At 42.8% G+C, this 19,784-nt stretch overlaps 1 non-coding gene across 1 annotated transcript; it reads left to right on the top strand.

The window, feature by feature from the left end:
• Positions 1-19,482: 19,482 nt before the first annotated feature.
• trnar-ucu (transfer RNA arginine (anticodon UCU)) lies at positions 19,483-19,573 on the top strand. Its single transcript is given in 2 exon segments — positions 19,483-19,519; positions 19,538-19,573. It is a non-coding gene; the product is annotated as a tRNA-Arg (tRNA).
• The last annotated feature ends 211 nt before the right edge of the window (positions 19,574-19,784 follow it).

Below are 19,784 nucleotides of genomic sequence, written 5' to 3'. Positions count from 1 at the left end.
ATGCTGTCTCCACTGTGGCCAGGGAATGATTTCTTCTCAAAGGCTGAACATTAACAAAACTGCTTGTAATTTAAAATCTTTTAAAAGTAATTCCATGGAGCGAATGGGGCAAAGTCAAATAACTGCACCAATTATAGGAGAGCTGGTTGGTGATGACGAGGATGTGTCTGCAGTGTGCAGGACCAGACTGTTTCTATAGATTCATATTGAATGTTCCATCTTTATTTATAACAGTAAAACTGATAGTGGACAATGGCTATTCTGGTTGCAGCAACCTGAAGCTTTAACTCACTAACACCCTACTTTAGGGTAATTTAGAAAGCATAACATGCAGCTCTGTCAGTTAGTGTGTTTGTTTGTTAACCCACTATTTGATGGTTCAAGCACATAAATGGATGAGGCTTTATTAACTTAAACTCTTCTACATCTGCTATATTACTCTTGCTGTTGATTTTTCAAAGATAAGGTTCATCAAGTCTTTCTTTCTGAAATCCATGCTGACTGTTTTATTATTTTTCATTTCCATCTGTATTTTCTACTTTGGAGGATTACAGGATATTATCATTTTTTTAATTCATTCATGGGAGGTGGGTGTCGCTGGCTCGGCCAGCATTTATTATCCATCCCTAATCGCCTTGAGAAGGTGGTGCTGAGCTGCCTTCTTGAACCACTGCAGTCCATGTGCTGCTGTTATGAAGAGAGTTCCAGGATTTTGACCCAGCAACAGTGAAGGAACGGTGATACAGTTACAATTCAGGATGGTGTGTGGCTTGGAGGGGAACTTGCAGGTTGTGGTGTTCCCATGCATCTGCTGCCCTTGTCCTTCTAGGTGATAAAGGTCGCGGGTTTGGAAGGTGCTGTCTCAGGAACCTTGGCACATTGCTGCAGTGCATCTTGTGGATGGTACACACTGCTGCCATTGTGTGCCAGTGATGGAGGGCATGAATGTTGTAAATGGGGTGCCAATCAAGCGGGCTGCTTTGTCCTGTTGAGTTTCTTGAGTATTGTTGGTGCTGCACCCAGCCAGACAAGTGGAGAGTATTCCATCACACCCCTGACTAATGTCCAGGCTTTGGGGAGTCAGGAGGTGAGTTACTTGCCGCAGGATTCCTTGTCTCTGACTTGCTCTTGTAGCCATAATATTTATATGGCTACTGCAGTTCAGTTTCTGCTCAATGGTAACCCCCAGGTTGTTGAGAGTGGGGGATTCAGCGATGGTAATGCCATTGAATGTCAAAGGGAGATGGTTAGATTCTCTCTTGTTTGGGATGGTCATTGTCTGGCAGTTGTGTGGTGAGAATCTTATACATCTTTATTGTAGGGTACTCTATTGTACTGTTGAGTGACTACACTTTAAAAGTCCTTCCTTCATTGGCTGTAAAAGGGTTTGCAATGTCCTGTGGTCGTGAAATGCAAGTCTTGCTTTTTCCATTGTTATCAGTGTCATTGTGATCAAAAGATAGGATTCATGAGCACAAAGTTTAAATCAATTTTGATTAAAATAATGTGAAAGCATCTATATTTTTGCACTGTACTTAATAATCTCCATCTTCCTATCCTTACCAAGTACAATGTCTTTGACCCTGAAATTGATTCCACAATCGCAGTCCCTCAGACAATTTCAGCTCAGTTCTGATGAAAGGTCACAGATCTAAAACGTTAACTCTGTCTCTCTCTCTCCACAGATGCTGCCAGACCTGCTGAGTATTTCCAGCATTTTCTGTTTTTATTTCAGATTTCCAGTATCAGCAGTATTTTGCTTCTGTGTTACTTTGAAAGTTAAAACTGACCCACCTGTCTACAATTCACACTGGGGTCTCCCATGAAATGATTCTGTATAATGTTGATGTAATGAATACAGACTCCGAGCACAGAGCTTCCTGTGGGGAATTGGGGATATGAAAACCAGCAGACTCTGCAGGAATTTCCACTGGGAGCACAAATTCACAAAATCTACCTTTTATATATCGATTCATTTTGATTGTCCTTCTGGAAAATTATTTTGAAGCAATTTAAACATCAACCCACAGCTCCATGACTGGGTCAATTATGAGGTCATCCTCTGACAGGTCATGTGACAGCTGGAGCCACAAGACATCAGAACCAGATTTGTGACTGGATTAAAACCCGGAATCCTGTCCCAATGGCTTTTCAAATAAAGCTGTTGCTGTTTGAAAACACAGCAGTTAAACTTTCTGCCTGACCATGAGGGGAGCTAGGGAGAAATTTACAAAACTCAATCCGTCAACAAAATAGTTCAAAAACCATTCACTGAGAAATCATGTGAGGATTCATATGCAGTAGAGAAACAAGCAGAATACAGAAAGTACAGAGGAGAGCTGAAAAAGGAAATGAGATCAGCAAGAGAATGTATGAGAAAAGATTAGCAGGTCACATAACTGGGAACACTGAAGTATTTTACCAACATATGGACAGTCACTGAAAGGGTGGGTCAATTAGGAGATCCTGTGGAGGCAGAGGGTGTGGCTGAGGTACTAATTAAGTACATTTCATCTGTCATCACAAAACAAACGGGTGCTGCAAATGTCACAGTAAAGGAGGAGGAAGTGGAGAATTTGGAGGGGATGAAAATAGATAAAGAGGAGACAATTACAAGGTTAGCAGTGCTCACACCTGTCTACAGGTCACCCGGTCTGGATGGGCTGCATCCTGGGTTGCTGAGGGAAGTCAAGGTGGAAATAGCAGAGACTCAAACCACAATCTTTCAATCCTCCTTGAATATGGGAATGATGCCAGAGGACTGGAGGATGGAGGTAAGCTTGGGTAGTTCGATCTCAGTTCAACTTGACCATTTTTATCATGTATCCATTGTCATAACTAACAACGTTAAGAAAGCCATTTTATAATGAACACATGACCAAAGGAACCATTTTGTGTTCAGTACTAACGTTTATATCCTGTATAATTAATGAGTAGCTACCCATCCTGAAACAGATGATTGTAAAAGTAATGAACCTTGATTGAGTTATAATTAATGAATCAATAAACATTTTAGAGAGAATGGGTTTTCATTTAAAGTTAGTTCAATCTAATTACTGTGAGTTTCTGTGTCTGTGTGGGAAAGGACAGTTTCAGCTAAATGTATTCAAACAATGGACCTTTCTCGGACACCTGATAAAACCCATGGTATGGCACATCGTGACCTTCAAGAGTCTAGATTTAATGAATAGGAAACTTGTTTCAGATCAGATTGGGAGACAGTGTGAAACCACTCCATTGTACTCATGTCTGAGATTCTGAGGACAGGTGACTGTTAGTGGAAGACATTATTAAGAACTAATTAAATGTACCTAGCAACAGCTAGGACCAATTATTATTTTACATGTTGGTGTGATGGCCATCCAGGGGTTAAAAGTAGGGATCTTGTAAGGTTTCAGTGTGCAGGAACACTAGAAGATCTCAGGGGTAAAGACTCAGATCATCAAGCAAGTTCTCCATCTGACGAGGGATCTAGACTGGACAAAGAGGACCGTGACACTCTGAGACCAAGCTCGACCAGTCCCCAGAGCTGTAAAGTTATATTCCCCAAGTTTGTTAAGTATAATTTTACTTTCAATTAAGAAGTACTATTTTACTCTCAATAAAAGTTCTGGACTTATTAATCATGTATCCTGTTGCTTTAATTGGTTAAAGTCATGCCCAAAGTGATTGTCTGCAATAGACTTTCCAGAATTAAAAGATAAGTCTGCAAGGGTTGTGAATATTACAGCCCTGTTTAAAAAGAGAGATAAACCCAGGAACTACAGACCAATTAGTCTAATGTCGGTGGTGGGGAAACTTTTAGAGACAATTATCCAGGAGGAAATTAACTGTCACTTGGTAGAACATGGACTAATAAATGACAGCCAGGACAGATTGGTTAACAGAAGATTGTGTCTGAAATAATTAATGAATTAATTTCTTTGATGAAGTTTCAGAGAGAGTTGACGAGGGTGGTGAGGTTAATGGTACGTGTCTGGACGTCAAAATTGTGTTTGAAAAGGTACAATAAACTAGACTTGGGGCAGCACAATGGCACAGTGGTTGGCACTGCAACCTCACAGCTCTCGCAACCCAGGTTCAGTTCTGGGTACTGCCTGTGCAGAGTTTGCAAGTTCTCCCTGTGACTGTGTGTGTTTCTGCTGGGTTCTCCGGTTTCCTCCCACAAGCAAAGACTGCAGGTTGATAGGTAAATTGGCCATTGTAAATTGCCCCTAGTGTAGGTAGGTGGTAGGGGAATTGAGGGGATGTGGTAGGAATATGGGATTAATGTAGGATTAGTATAAATGGGTGGCTGATGGTTGGTACAGACTCGGTGGGCTGGAAGGACCTGTTTCAGTACTGTATCTCTGAATAAATAAATAAGAAGGCTGAGGCAGTAAACCTGGACAGTAAATCCGGAGTGGAGTCCTGGAGGCGGTTACCTGTGACTTATCAGGCAGTTTTCCAGCAACTCCTACAACAGAACTGGTAACAAACAGTACTGGTTTTTCCTTTCCTTTGGACAATACGAGCAATGCTGAGAGGGGGTCCTGATGCTCAGGGTCTCCATACTGTTTGCCCAGGCCTGTGCCCTAGAGAGGACACTCCAGCTTCGTGGTTAAACATGAGCACAACCCGGGAATAAACAGTTAGTGATTATAAGCTCTCATTCAAGGAGACTTCAACACAAGCTTGGATACTGACTACACAGCTTTGCCAATGTGCATAGGGCACCAGGGGATTGGCAAGATGAACAAAAATGGACAGAGGTTGCTGGGGCTATGCTGTCACCATGGATTCTGTGTGATGAACAGCTACTTCCAGGTCAAGCTGTGCTACAAGGCGTCCTGGAGACATCCGAGATCATGCCATTGGCACCAGCTAGACCTTATCTTCACCAGACATAACACCCTCAGCAGTGTCCTCATCACTCACAGCTATCACAGCGCTGACTGTGACACTGATCACTCCCTGGTGTGTAACAAGGTCAGGCTTCAGCCAAGGAAGCTTCATCCATCCATGATAAAAGCTCGTCTTCTGATCAACACTTGCCGAACCACTGATCCAGAAAGGACCCAGGAGTTCCTCAACATCCTCGATCAGGCTCTTTCAGACAACAATGCTCAAGGCCTCAGTGCAGTGTCAAAGTGGAATCATCTGCACACCACCATCTATAACTCTGCACTCACTGTGTATAGGAAAAGAGATGGGAGGAATGCTGACTGGTTTGAGGCTTATTGGACTGAAATGGAGTCAGTTACTGTAACTAAGAGGAGAGCCCTCATGAACTACAAACAAGTCCCCAGCAAACAACATCTAAATGCTCTCAGAGCTGCCAGAAACAAGTCTCTGCAGACTGCTCGGCACTGCACCAATCAATGCTGGTTAAAACTCTGCTGATGAATCCGGGGATGCTGGAGGGATGTATGAAGGAATTAAGAAAGCAATGGGCCCAGTCGTAACTAAATCAGCACCTTTTGAAGACAAAGAGAGGGGTGATCATCACTGAATGTAACAAGCAGATGGAAAGGTGAGTGGAGCATTATCTTGAACTCTACATAACGGAGAACATTGTCATTGAAGTAGCTCTCAGTGCCATTCCAGACTTCCCTGTCATGGAGGAACTGGACAGTGAGCCCTCCATAGTCGAGCTCAACAAGGGCTCAAAACATGCGTGATGCAAACATTGTCACCTTGTACAAAATTAAGGGGGATCGAAGTGACTGCAGCAATTATCGGAGCCAGCTATTCAGTTCCACTCACCTGCTCGATCCCTTTCCTCCTGCAAGTTCCTTTGCTTCAGGTATCCATCCAATTTCCTTTTCAAATCATTGATTGTCTCTACTTCTACCACACTCGTGGGTCAGGACATTACCACTCACAGCATAAAAAAATTCCACCTCACCCAAGAATGGGAAATATTTATATCTTCTATATTTAGCTTATTCCCTATCTCTACGAGAATAGAATGGCAGTCAACATGAAAGGGAACCCAAAAATCTTCGAGCAGTATATAAATAATAAGCAGGTAGTCAGCGGTGAAGTGGGCCCCATTAGGGACAAAGAGGGTAATATATACTTAGAGCTGCAGGGCAATGTTAATCTAGTTAATAAGTACCTTGTATCAATGATCACTAAGGAAGTGGAATTTGACAAAATATCAGTAGAAGTGGAGAGTGTAGAGGCAATGGAGAGGGTACAAATTGAGAGAGGGAGGTACTCAAAAGGCTGGTTATGCTTCAGGAAGATAAATTACCTGGTCCGGATGGCTTTCATCCCAGATTGCGAAAGGAAATGTGGATGCAGATAACAGAAAGGCTTGCTATAATCTTCCAATCTTCCCTGGATACGGGGGAGATGTCAGAGGATTAAACAGTTGCAAATGTGACACCCTTATTCAAGAAAGGGTGTAAGGACAGTCCGGCTAACTACAGGCCAGTTAGATTAACAGCAGTGGTGGGTAAGGTTTTAGAAAGAACAATCAGGGAAAAAATCAACAGTCACTTGGAGAGGTTTGAGTTAATTCAGGAGCGTGAGCATGGATTTATCAATGGGAGTTCATGCTTGACTAATCTAACTGCATTTTTTGATGAACTAACAGAGAAGGTTTATGAAGGGAATGCAGTGGATGTTGTTTATATGGATTTTAAGAAACGACACATAAAAGGGTGATTAACAACATTGAGGTTCATGGAATAGGAGGGTCAGTGTCCAATTGGATAGAAAATTGGCTTAAGGACAGAAAACAGCAAGTCGTAATAAATGATTCATTCTCAGACTGGAAGGTTGTCGACAGTGCTGTTCCCCAAGGGTCACTGCTGCAACCACTGCTTTTTACTTGCGACAGATAAATGACTTGGATCTTGTAATGTAGAGTAGAATCTCAAAATATGCCGATAACGCCAAACTTGGAGAAGTGGCAAACAGTGAGGATGAAATGAACCACCTGCAACAAGACAGTGATAGACTAGCAGAATGGGCAGACAGGTGCAGATGGATTTTAATAGTGACTAGTGTGAGGTGATGCATTTTAGCAGAAGGAATAGGGAGAGGCAAAATATACTTAATGGCACAGTTCTAAAGAGTGTGCAGGAATAGAGGGACCTGTTCACTGAACAATGAACAACGTGAACAATTACTTCTTGTTGTGTGCTCTCAGATCTGTCACCTTCACTGCACTGGAGTGAGGTGACATCTACTGGCAGGAAGCAAGAACGGCAATCAAGCAGCAGAAATTCCATCGTCTGTCAGGGTGAAAGAAAAATTGCAATGTGAGGAAATAGTGAATGGGTTTGATTGGGTTGGTGGAGACATGTATCCACTTGTGGTGGAGTCCAAAGCAAAGGCCAGAAATATAAAATTGTCATTATTAAAAGATATGAGGAATTCATGATAAATGTATTTAGGTAGTGAGTGGGTGGAATCTAGATAAAATAGAAAGTGAGATTGGGTGGACAGAAGCAGTGTGAAAGGATGGCTCAAACAAAAGGTAAACGCCCTGAAAGGTGAACTCTGTTTCTCTCTCCACAGATGCTGCCAGAGTTTCTGAACATTTCCAACACTTTCTGTTTTATTTCAGAATTTGCAAGATGTTGCTTTGCTCTGAAAAAAAAATGGATGGTAGGCTTCGGCTGCCAGTGAAATTCCACAGGAGCTAAAAGGAAGTTCTGATATCAGTGGCATGTTCATCTAGGGGTATGATCCTTGCTTAGGGTGAGTGAATAATTAATGTGTGAGAGATCCTGGGTTCAAATCCTGGACAAGTGCTTCTTCTTTGGCATTTTTAGTTTAAGGTCATTGATTGGTTTCAGCCTTGCAGAAGGCGGAATTGATTTCCATATGGAGCCTGCTTGAGGACCAGAGAGCTGGATTCAAAGAGCTTGATTAACTAAATGTACAGATAGCCAAGTGGGAATATAAAGTTGTTGCAGTAATTGTGACCTGACTCCAAAAACAACAGGACTGGGTTCTCGACTGGAATGGAATGGAATTCTTCAGTGTTTCTGTTGTTTGGCTTGCATTGACTCATCGATTTTCTTGTTTTTCACTTTGTCGATGCCTTTGAATAATTGTGGATCCTTCTTCAGATTGTCATCTTTCACCAGGTAGTTCTGACCTCTGATGATGATGATCGTAATCAGCTTCAACTCACTGATAGTTTTGGAACTGAACAGATTTCCTTTGCTTGAGTCTGCAACATGGAACTCAGTCTGACATGTGGACCCATGGGAGGATTTGAATGCCACCCCTGCGTTGGAGAATACAGTTGCATCCATCCAATAAGAGACCGAGTAGAAGTGACAGTTCAGTCAGTCAAACATTAAACTTTTAATTTCAGGGTGGTGAGTTTGAGTGCCATTTTGTTTTTCCCTTTTTTAAGGCTTCATTAGCAGAGAGTACAAGGAGTGTTTGAAATGAAATTCAGCAAAAGTATGAGAAAGTCTCACTTTGATTCGGGACTCATCTCTCTGCAGCATCTCGCTGTGAAAGATTGAACTTCATCTCATTTCATTCCCAGCTCTGGGTCAGTGCGGCTCAGTGGGACTTCTGGCTGCCTCCTGCTTCACAATCCATCAGTGCTGAGAAAGCAATGGGGAATATTATTCACGGCTCTGTAACCTGAGGACACCGATTTAAGGTGAATGGCAAAAGAACCAAAGGCAACATGAGGAAAAACTTCTTTTGCACAGCGAGTGGTTACGATCTGATATGCACTGCTTGAGAGTGTGATGGAGGCTGATTCAACCATGGCTTTCAAAATGGCATAAGATAATTATCTGAAGTGGAAAAATTGCATGTTTTCATGGAATACATGAGTCTGTGGCATGAGCTGAGTTGCTCGTGCATAGAAGCAGCACAAGCACAATGAGCTGAATTGCTTCCTTTTGTTCTGTAACTATTCTATGATCTATGATTCTTTTCAGAGTGAAATCAACACTCACATGCAAGAAACTAACAGGTACACTGTAAACTTCGCATTACCAGACAAGAAATTGACAGATACAGTGTGAAACCCACAGTCACGTAGCAGCAGTTGGCAGGTAACGTGTAAAAATCTTTCTTTCATATCCCAACTGATACCCAACAAAGAAAATTAGGTACAAACCCAGGCTCACACTTCAAAGACTGAGAGATACAAAGCAAAACACATATTCACCGACAAGTACAGAGACGAAGACACACTCAGAGGAGGTGCAGATTAAAGACACATGCATGTAACAGAAACTAATAGGGATAGAATCAAACCCTTTCTCACTTCTCAAAAACTGATAGATATAGACAAAAGCTGATGCTCACATACAAGTTGTTGAAAGATATGTGGTGAAACTCACGGAGCAATAGCAGAAACAAACAAGTACTGAATAATACCCACAGTCACAGACCAAAAACTGAAATATACTGAGTTAAACACCACTTTCTCACACCAGAAACTCATGGCGACAAAGTGAAGCTGACTCTATCCTCCCAGGCACTGACAGGTGCAAAAGAAAACACTCACGACGATTCCAGGTCATGAAATGTACGTAATAAAACCTTTCAGCTGAAAGAATAGCATTAATGACAGGTGTGATACCCAGAATGCTCAGCGGCCGAGAATCCGCCCTATCTGTGACAGGAGCGGGGCGCGCAGGCGCGGTAGAGAGCTTTGTCAGCAGCAAGAGCTGCGGGTTCGGAGTTGGAGCGGGATATTCACAAAGTGCGAGAAGACTTTGCGGGCTCACACAGCTGGAGCAGGGCCTCAGGGCCACAATAAGATGGAACAATCCCATCTGCATCCCTGCGGATGGCGGTGGTGAAGCTTTTCCCGGTGAGGCTCCCGAAACGGCGTCTATAAATGGATCAGTATTGGGGACTGGGCAGGGAGCGTCTCGAAATGAATAAAATTTGGGTACTGGTCAGGGAGCGTCTGTAAATGGATAAGAATTGGGGACTGGGCAGGGAGCGTCTGCAAATGGATAAGAATTGGGGGACTGGGCAGGGAGTGTCGATAATTGAATAAGAGTTGGAGACTGGGCAGGGAGCGTTTCTAAATGAATAAGATTTGGGGACTGGGCAGGGAGCGTCGATAAATGCTTAAGAATTGGGGACTGGTTCGGGAGCGTTTTTTTATTCGTTCGTGGGATGTGGGCGTCGCTGGCTCGATCTCAGCTCGAGTAATGTGTCCAGTTCTGGGCACCAGGCTTTAGAAAGGACATCAAAGCTTCTGAGACAGTTCCGAGGAGATTTACTAGAATGATACCAGAGATGAGGGGTGTCAGTTCTCTGGACAGGCTGGTGAAGCTGGGATTGTTCTCCTCAGAGTAGAGAAGGTTAAGGTAAGATTTAATAGAGGTGTTCAGAATCATGAAGGATTTTCACAGGGTAGAGAGGGAGAAACTGTTTCCACTGTCCTGGGGGTCAGTAACCAGAGGACACAGATTTAAAATAATTGGCCAAAAATGTCAAGGGGAGGTGAGGAGAGATCTTTTTACCCAGTAACTGATTCGTATTTGGAATGAATTGTCTGACAGGGTGGTGGAAACAGATTCAATTATAACTTTCATAAAGGAATTGGACAAATATTTCAAAGTGAAATTCTCCAGGATTATGGGGAAATAGGCAGGGGGTTGGACTAATTGCATCTTTTTGTCAGAGAGTCAGCAGAGGCACAATGGGGCCGAATGGCCTCCTTCTGTGCTGTATGATTCTATGAACATAAGAACGAGGAGCCGGAGTCGGCAAGTCAGCCACTCGAGCCTGCTCTGCCATTCAATACAATCATGGCTGATCTCATCACGGCAGTTCTTGTTTCTTGCCAGTAGATGTCACTTCACTTCAATACAGTGAAGTTTACAAATCTGAGAGAGACACAACAGGAAAGAATTGTTCACATTATCGTGAATGTGTGGGATTTAGAAATACTAGGAGTGGAGACGAGTTATTACTTGTCTGCTCGATCCCCATAGCCCTGTAAAATTATTTCCTTCAAGTGCCCATTCAAATTCCTTTTGTAATCCTCGATTGTCTCCATTTCCACGCCCTCGTGGGCAGCGAGTTACAGATCATCACCAATCAGTGTAAAAAAGTTCTTGCGCACATTCCCCCTGTATCTCCTGTCCAAAACCTTCAATCTGTGTCCCCTAGTCCTTGTACCAATAGTTAACGGGAACAATGTTTCCTTGCCAATTTATTTAAAACTCTCATAGCCGAAAACACATCTATCAATTCTCCCCTCACTCTCCTTTGATGCAGGGAGAACAACCCTAGCTTTTCCAACCTAACCTTGTAACTAAAATCCTCCATCCCTGGATCCATTCTGGTGAATTTCCTCTGCATCCTCTCAAGGACGCTCACATTCTTTCTTAAGTGTGGTAAGCAAAACTGGAAGCAACACGCCAACTGGGGCCTAACCAGAGCTTTATAATGGTTCAGCATAACTTCCCTGCTTTGTACTCAATGCCTCTTTTTTTCAAGCCCAAGATCCCATATGCTTTGCTAACCACTCTCGCAATATGTCTTGCCACATTCAAAGATTGATGCACATGAACCCCAAGTCCCTCTATTCCAACACACACTTTAGAACTGTGCCATTCAGTAAATATTGCCTCTCCCTATTCCTTATGCCAAAATACATCACCTCACACTTGTCACTATTAAATTCCATCTGCCACCTGTCTGCCCATTCTGCTAGCCTATCATTGTCCTGTTGCAGGCAGTTCATATCATCCTCACTGTTTGCCACTCCTCCAAGTTTGGTGTCATCGGGATATTTTGAGATTCTACTCAATATTCCAAGATCCAAGTCATTTATCTTTAGCAAAAAAAGCAGTGGTTCTAGCACTGACCCTTGGGGAACACCTCTGTCGACTATCCTCCAGTCTGACAAAGAATCATTTCATAAAACTCCCTGTTTTCTGTCCTTAAACCAATTTTCTATCCAATTGGACGCTGACCCGGCTATACCACGAACCTCAATTTTGTAAACCCCACTTTTATGTGGTACCTTGTCAAACGCTTCCTTAAAATCCATATAAACAACATCCACTGCATTCCCTTCATCAAGCTGCTCTGTTAGTTCATCAAAAAATGCAGTTAGATTAGTCAAGCATGAACTCCCATTTATAAATCCATGCTCACTCTACTTAATAAACTCAAACCTCTCCAAGTGACTGTTGATTTTTTACCCTGATTATTCTTTCTAAAACCTTACCCACCGCTGCTGTTAATCTAACTAGCCTGTAGTTACCCGGACTGTCCTTACACCCTTTCTTGAATAAGGGTGTCGCATTTGCCACTGTTTAATCCTCTGGCACCTCCCCCGTATCCAGGGAAGATTGGAATATTATAGCAAGCCCTTCTGTTATCTGCATCCGCATTTCCTTACGCAACCTGGGATGTGAGCCATCCAGACCAGGTGATTTATCTACCCTAAGCACAGCCAGCCTTTTTAGTACGTCCCTATCCTAATTTGTACTGTCTCCATTGCCACTACTTTCTTCACTTCAACTGATATTTTGTCAAATTCCACTTCCTTAGTGATCACTGATGCAAAGTACTCATGAAGTAGATTAACATTGCCCTGCACCTCTAAGCTTATATTATCCTTTTTGTCCCTAATAGGCCCGACTCAACCTCTTACTACCCACTTATCATTTACATGCTGCTCGAAGATTTTTGGGTTTCCTTTCATGTTGACTGCCAGTCTATTCTCATAGAAATAGAGAATAAGCAAATATAGAAGAAGTAAGTATTTCCCATCCTTGATGAGGTGGAATTTTTTATGTTGTGGGTGGTAATGTCTTGGCCCACGAGTGTGGTGGAAGCAGAGACAATCAATGATTTGAAAAGGCAATTGGATGGATACTTGAAGGAAAGAAACTTGCAGGAGGAAAGGGATCGAGCTGGTGAGTGGAACTGATTAGATTGCTCCACGGAGAGCCAGCATGGACGTGATAGGCCAAATGACCACCTTCTATGTTGTAAATGACTCTGTGTTGTTTCTCAAATTGAATCCACTGGTGCTTGGGAAATAATCTCAAAGTAAATTGTGCAACTGGAAAATCAGAACCAAGGCAAGGGACGCATAAGGAAGCAAAATTGCTGAAACCCGGGATTGAACCAGGGACCTTTAAATTTTCAGTCTCACACTCTCCCAACTGAGCTATTTCAGCTCTACATTAACAGTGGCTTGGTGTCCTTGTTTTGGAAGAAAATACATACATTCAAGTTTTCCAAAAAATTAAAGAACACAACATGTGAGTAATATTCCCCATTGCTTTCTCAGTCCTGATGGATTGTGAAGCGGGAGACAGCCAGAAGTGCCACTGAGCCGCAGAGACCCCGAGCTGAGAATGAAATGAGATCAAATTCAATCTTTCATAGTGAGATGCTGCTGAGAGGTAAGAGTCCTGAATCAAAGCGAGACTTGCTCATTTCAAACACTCCCTGTACTCTCTGCTCATGAAGCCTTAAAAAAGGGAAAAACAGAATGGCACTCAAACTCACAACCCTGCCATTAAAAGTCTCATATTCGACTGACAGAACTGTCACTTCTACTCGGTCTCTTATTGGATGGATGCAACTCCAACGCAGGGATGGCATTCAAATCCTCCCATGGGTCCACATGTCAGACTGAGTTCCATGTTGTAGACTCAAGCAAAGGAAATCTGCTCAGTTCCAGAACTATCAGCGAATTGAAGCTGATTACGATCAACATCATCAGAGGTCAGAACTACCTGGTGAAAGAAGACACCCTGAAGAAGGATCCACAATTATTCAAAGGGATCGACAAAGTGAAAAACAAGAAAATCGATGAGTCAATGCAAGCCAAACAACAGAAACACTGAAGAATTCCATTCCATTCCAGTCCAGAACCCAGCCCTGTTGTTTTTGGAGTCAGGTCACAATGACAGCAACAACTTTATATTCCCACTTGGCTATCTGTACATTTAGTTAATTACAATTTTGTCGACAAGCTCTTTGAATCCAGTTGTCTGGTCCACAAGCCAGCTCCGCATGGAAGTCAATTCCACCTTCTGCAAGGCTGAAACCAATAGATAACCTTAATCTGAAAATGTCAGCAGGCCAGGGCTCATCGAGGATTAAAACCCTGGATTTCTTACATGTTAATGAACCACATTCTCTAAGCAAGAATCATACCCCTAGACCAACGAGCCACTGACTAGTCAGTTTGCTTTAGCTGCTGTGGAATTTCAATGGAACCCCCCAGCCAATCATCCATTTTTTTTCAGATCAAAGCAACATCCTGCAAATGCTGAAATCAAAACAGAAAGTGCTGGAAATGTTCAGCAGCTCTGGCAGCATCTGTGCTGAGAGAAACACAGTTAACGTTTCACGGCACTCACCTTTTGTTTCAGCCATCCTTTCAGACTGCTTCTGTCCATCCAATCTCACTTTCTATTCTATTCACATTCTAACCATTCACTACGTTACTACATTTTTCATGAATTCCTCATTTCTTTTATTAATGGCAATTTTGTATTTCTGGCCTTTGCTTCAGACACCACCACAAGTGGAATCATGTCTCCATCTACCCAATCAAACCACTTCGCTGTATACTCACATTGCAATGTTTCTTGAACCCTGACAGACTGTGGAGTTTCTGCTGCTTGATTGCAGTTCTTGCTTCCCGCCAGTAGATGTCACCTCACTCCAATACAGTGAAGTTTACAAATCTGAGAGAGACACAACAGGAAATAATTGTTCACATTATAGTGAATGTGTGGGATTTAGAAATACTAGGAGTGGAGACGAGTTATTATTGCACTCTGCTATTACATCTTTTATAATGGACTCCAGCATTTTCCCCACGACTGATGTCAGGCTAACCGGTATATAATTCGCTGTTTTCTTTCTGCCTCTTTTTTTAAATAGTGGAGTTACATTAACTACCGTCCAATCCATTTGAACTGTTCCAGAGTCTACCGAATTTTGAAAAAAGACCAGAAATGCATCTGCTATTTCAAGGGCCACTTCCTTAAGTACTCTGGGATGTAGATTATCAGGCCTTGGGGATTTATCGGCCTTCAATCCCATCAATTTCCCAAACATTCCCTACTAATACTGATTTCATACAGTTCCTCCTTCTCATTAGACCCTATGTTCCCCAACATTTCTGGGAGTTAATTTGTATCGTCCTTTGTGAAGACAGAACCAAAGTATGTATTTAATTGGTCTGCCATTTCTTTGTTCCTCATTATAAATTCCCCCGTTTCTGACTGTAAGGGACCCACATTTGTCTTCACTAATCTTTTTCTCTACACCTATCTACAGAAGCTTTTACAGTCAGTTTTTATGTTCTCTGCTAGCTTACTCTCATACTCTATTTCCCCCTTCTTAATCAATCCTTTTGTCATCCTCTGCTAAATTCCAAACTGCTCACAATCTTCAGGTTTGCTGCTTGTTCTGACCATTTTATATTTCTCCTCCTTGGATCTAATACTTTCCTTAATTTATTTTGAAAGCCACAGTTGAGCCACCCTTCCTGTTTTACTTTTGCACAGACAGGAATGAACAATTGTTGTAATTCATCCATGCGCTCTTTAAATGCTAGCCATTGCCTATCCACTGTCAACCCTTTAAGTAACGTTCCCCAATCTATCATCGCCAACTCCCGCCTCATACCTTCATAGTTTCCTTTGTTTAGATTCAGGACCCGAGTCTCGGAATCAACTCTCTCACTCTCCATCTTAATGAAGAATTCTATCATATTATGGGCGCACTTCCCCAAGGGACCCCACACAACAAGATTGTTAACTAATCCTTTCTCATTACACAATACCCAGTCCAGGATGGCCTGTTCTCTAGAGGTGTTATACACCTCTATCAATTCTCCACTCAATCTCCTTTGATATAGGCAGAATAATCCTAGCTTTTCCAACCTAACCTTGTAACTAAAATCTCCCATCCCTGGAACCATTCTGGTAAATCGCCTCTGCATCCTCTCAAGGACCCTCACATTCTTTCTAAAGTCTGCTGAGCAGAACTGGAAGCAACACTCCAATTGGGGCCTAACCAGAGTTTTATAATGGTTCAGCATAACTTCCCTGCTTTTGTACTCAATGCCTCTATTTATAAAGCCCAAGATCCCATATGCTTTGCTAACCACTCTCGCAATATGTCTTGCCACCTTCAAAGATCGGTGCACATGAACCCCAAGTCCATCTATTCCAAAACACTCTTTATAACTGTGCCATTAAGTATATATTGCCTCTCCCTATTCCTTATGCCAAAATACATCACCTCACACTTGTCACTATTAAATTCCATCTGCCACCTGTCTGCCCATTCTGCTAGCCTATCACTGTCCTGTTGCAGGCAGTTCATATCATCTTCACTGTTTGCCACTTCTCCAAGTTTGGTGTCATCGGCATATTTTGAGATTCTACTCTGAATTCCAAGATCCAAGTCACTTACCTTTAGCAAAAAAAGCAGTGGTTCTAGCACTGACCCTTGGGGAACAGCACTGTCGACTATCCTCCGGTCTGACCAAGAACCATTTAATATGACTCGCTGTTTTCAGTCTTTAAAACAATTTACTATCCAAATGGACACTGACCCTCCTAATCCATGAACCCCAATTTTGTTAACCACCCTTTTATGTGGTACTTTATAAAATGCTTTCGTAATATCCATATAAACAACATCCACTGCATTCCCTTCATCAGTATTCTCAGATAGTTTATCAAAAAATGCAGTTAGATTCGTCAAGCATGAACTCCCATTGATAAATCCATGCCCACTCTCCTGAATTAACTCAAACCTCTCCAAAGGACTTGATCTTTTCCCCTGACCTGTTGATCTCATGCTGATAGCAAGCTCACCAAAGAGCATGTATTTGTCAATGTGACGGTCATCCATTTGGCCCAGTCAACAGAGTCACCGCTGACTCAAGAGGGCAAACATGCTGCGGATCCCTGCACGCTGGTGTACTTCCGCATTCGGCACTCTGTCCTGCCAGGAGATGCCCAGTATCCATCTGAGGCAGTGGAGGTGGAAGCTGTTCAGCCGCTTTTTTTGGCTTGTATAAGTTGTTGATGCTTCTCTACTATAAAGGAGGGTGCTGATAACACAAGCCTGGTACACGTGGAGCTTTGTATTTTCGGTCAGTTTGCTGTCGGTTCACACTTGTCTTCTCAACTTTGACATGACAGCTGCAGCATTGGCAATCCTGGTGCTGATTTCAGCATCAAGGGCCAGATTGCTGGTGATTGTTGATTGAATGTATGTGAAGCTGTTGACAACCTCCAAAGTGAGGTTGTCGATGTTGATGGAAAGTGGAGTCTCTACGTCCTGGCCCGGAACTTTCATCTTCCTGATGCTGATTGTCAGTCCAAACACTTTGCAGGCCAGGGAGAACCGACCTACAAGCTGCTGTGACTGAACTTCATTATGGGATGTCAGCACAGCATCATCAGCAAATAGCAACTCACAGACTAGGAATTTACCCACTTTGGTCTTGGCGCACAGTCTTGCCAAGTTGAACAGCTTGTCGTCAGCTCTGATGTGCAGGTGAACACCTATAAGTGAGTAATTGAAAGTGTACAATAGCAGCATGAAGAAGAATATGCCAATTATAAAGGATGTGATAACTAGACAGTTCGAAAATGATGACATGATTGGGCAGAGTCAACATAGATTTATGAAAAGGAAAACAGGTTTGAAAAACCTGTTGAGATTTTTGAGGGTGTTACCGAAAGAACAGATAAAGGACAACCAGTGGATGTGTGGTATTTGTATTTTCCTTTGGTAAGGTCCCACACAGGAGGTGAGTAAACAAAATTAGAGCACATAGGCTTGGGGATAATATACTGATATGGATTGAGAATTGGTTAACAGACCGAAAACAGAGAGCAGGAATAACGGGTCCTTCTCAGGATGGCAGGCTGTTACTATTGGGGTACTGCAAGGATCAGTGTTGGAGCCACAGCTGTTAACAACCTATATAAATGATTTGGATGTGGGGATTAAATGTAATATTTCCAAGTTTGCAGATGACACAAAGCTCGGTGAAGTGTGAGTTGTGAGGAGGATGCAGAGAGGCTTCCAGGGGACCTGGAGAGGCTAAGTGAATGGGCAAGAACATGGAATATAATGTGAATAAGTGTGAAGTTATTCACTTTGGTAGAATAAACAGAAAGACAGAGTATTTCTTAAATGGTGAGAGGTTGGGAAGTGTCGATGTCCAAAGGGACCTGGGTGTCCTTGTTCCTGAGACACTAAAAGCTCTTGTGCAGGTGCAGCAATCAATTAGGAAGGCAAATGGTATGTTGTACCCACACGAGGGGTCATGAGTACAGGAGTAAAGATGTCTTGCTGCAATTGTGTAGAGCCTTGGTGAATCCGCACTGGAGTATTGTGTACAGTTTAGTCTCCTCATCTTATGAAGGATACACTTGCCATAGAGGGGGTGAAACAGAGGGTCAACAGACTAATCTTTTATTTGCATTTATTTCATTTCATCTCAGTTTGTTCAGTTTGCTTACCTACTGTTTTTTTTCAGGTTTGTACTTCCTGCTGTTCAATATTCAGTCCATTAACACCTAATCTGTACTAATGCTTTGTCTTTCAACACACCATTAACATATTGTTTGCCTTTGCTGCATGACCTTTTGGTCAGCTATGTGGCCTTGTCCAATCTACACCTTCTCCTTTGTTATCTCTTGCCCCACCCCCACCCCACTTGCTTATAACCTGTGACTTTTCGAATATATGTCAGTTCCGAAGATGGGTCACTGACCTGAAACGTTAACTCTGCTTCTCTTTTCACAGATGCTGCCAGACCTGCTGAGTGGTTCCAGCATTTCTTGTTTTTATGTCACCAGACTAATCCCTGGGATGGTGGGATTGTCTTATGAGGAAACTGGGCCTGTATTCCTTAAAGTTTCGAAGAATGAGAGGTGATCTGATTGAAACTGACAAATTCTTACAGGGCGTGACAGTGTGGATGTAGACAGGATGTTTGCCCTGGTTGGTGAGTCTAAAACCAAAGGACATCGTCTCAAAATAAGGAGTAGGCCATTTAAAACTGAGATGGGTGGAATTTCTTCACTCAGACGGTGGTGAATCATTGGAATACTGTGCCCCAGAGGGCTGTGGCAGCTCAATCATTGAGCATGTTCAAGACAGAAATTGATAGAAATCTTGATACTCATGACATCAAGGGATATGGGGATAGCATGGGAAAGGGGCTTTGAGGTAGGTGATCAGCCATTATCGAATTGAATGACAGAGCAGGCTCGACGGGCTGAATAGCTTACTCCGATGTTCCTCTGTTCCTAAGAGAGTTGGCGCCAGCGCGCAGCCCTGCTTTACCCCACTGCTGATCTTGAAAGCGTCTGATGTTGCTCCATTGTAACTGATGGAACTGTGCATGTTCTCGTGGAAAGAAGAGATGATGCCCAAGAGGTCAGGAGGGCAGCCGATGTTCCATTGCAGTTTGAAGAGGCCGTCTCTGCTGACAAGATCAAAGGCCTTAGTGATGTTAACAAAAATATGTGAGGCTCTGTGGCGCAATGGATAGCGTGTTGGATTTCTAAATAATGATTGAGACGATATTCAAAGGTTGTGGGTTCAAGTCCCACCAGAGTCAGATTTTGGACAAGAAACAGAGGAGCACAACGGAACAACAAATGAAGAAATGCGCCAAAAGCACAGACTCGGAGACAGAGCGAGAGAGAGGAGCAGAGCAGGGGAAAAAAAAAATCGAGGAGTGACGTCACAATGGAGAGTGAGAGCAGGGAAACAGAGAGCTGCTGGGGTGAGGACACAGGATTTGGTTCTTTCTTCGGTGCAGTGGAAGG

Source organism: Heterodontus francisci, unplaced genomic scaffold, assembly GCF_036365525.1.
Source record: "Heterodontus francisci isolate sHetFra1 unplaced genomic scaffold, sHetFra1.hap1 HAP1_SCAFFOLD_43, whole genome shotgun sequence".
Taxonomy (NCBI): Eukaryota; Metazoa; Chordata; class Chondrichthyes; order Heterodontiformes; family Heterodontidae; genus Heterodontus; species Heterodontus francisci.
This window is presented reverse-complemented; position numbering and strand designations above follow the sequence as displayed.